A 479-nucleotide genomic window follows, 5' to 3' on the forward strand; every position below is an offset into this window, starting at 1 on the left:
TCCTGCACCCTCTAAGTAATATTCGAGGCTGTGTTATAAATAGCCGTGGCGAGCGGGGAAGGGACTGGGTGAGCCAGATGAGGAGAAGAAAGGTTCTGGAGTGCAATGTTCAAGAAGCTGGTTTAATATATGACTAAGTGTCAGAAGTCAGGTTTCTGAGAATTACTTTTCAGATAAACAACTTTATAGCGCGGCACTTAATCTTACTTACTAGAGACATCTCATTTATCACGGAATTACAAGGAACTTTAATTCTATTGATATTGCCATAAAGCCCCTCGAAAATCAAGGCTGGCAGCTTTAAAGATGCTGCTCCTCTTGCCTCCAGTCCGTCACCCGGGTCCCTGTGCAGCACAGCCTCTCCCTGGGGGGCTGGCACAGCGGTCCTGTGGCAGGGCCAGCCTCGGCGATGCCCGCCCTGGGGGCAGGGCGGGTGGCAAAGGGGGGGGGGGGAGCTGCCCGGCTCCAGGACTTGGCTT

Source organism: Gavialis gangeticus, unplaced genomic scaffold, assembly GCF_001723915.1.
Source record: "Gavialis gangeticus isolate Ggan-Ray unplaced genomic scaffold, GavGan_comp1, whole genome shotgun sequence".
In the NCBI taxonomy this organism is placed as follows: Eukaryota; Metazoa; Chordata; order Crocodylia; family Gavialidae; genus Gavialis; species Gavialis gangeticus.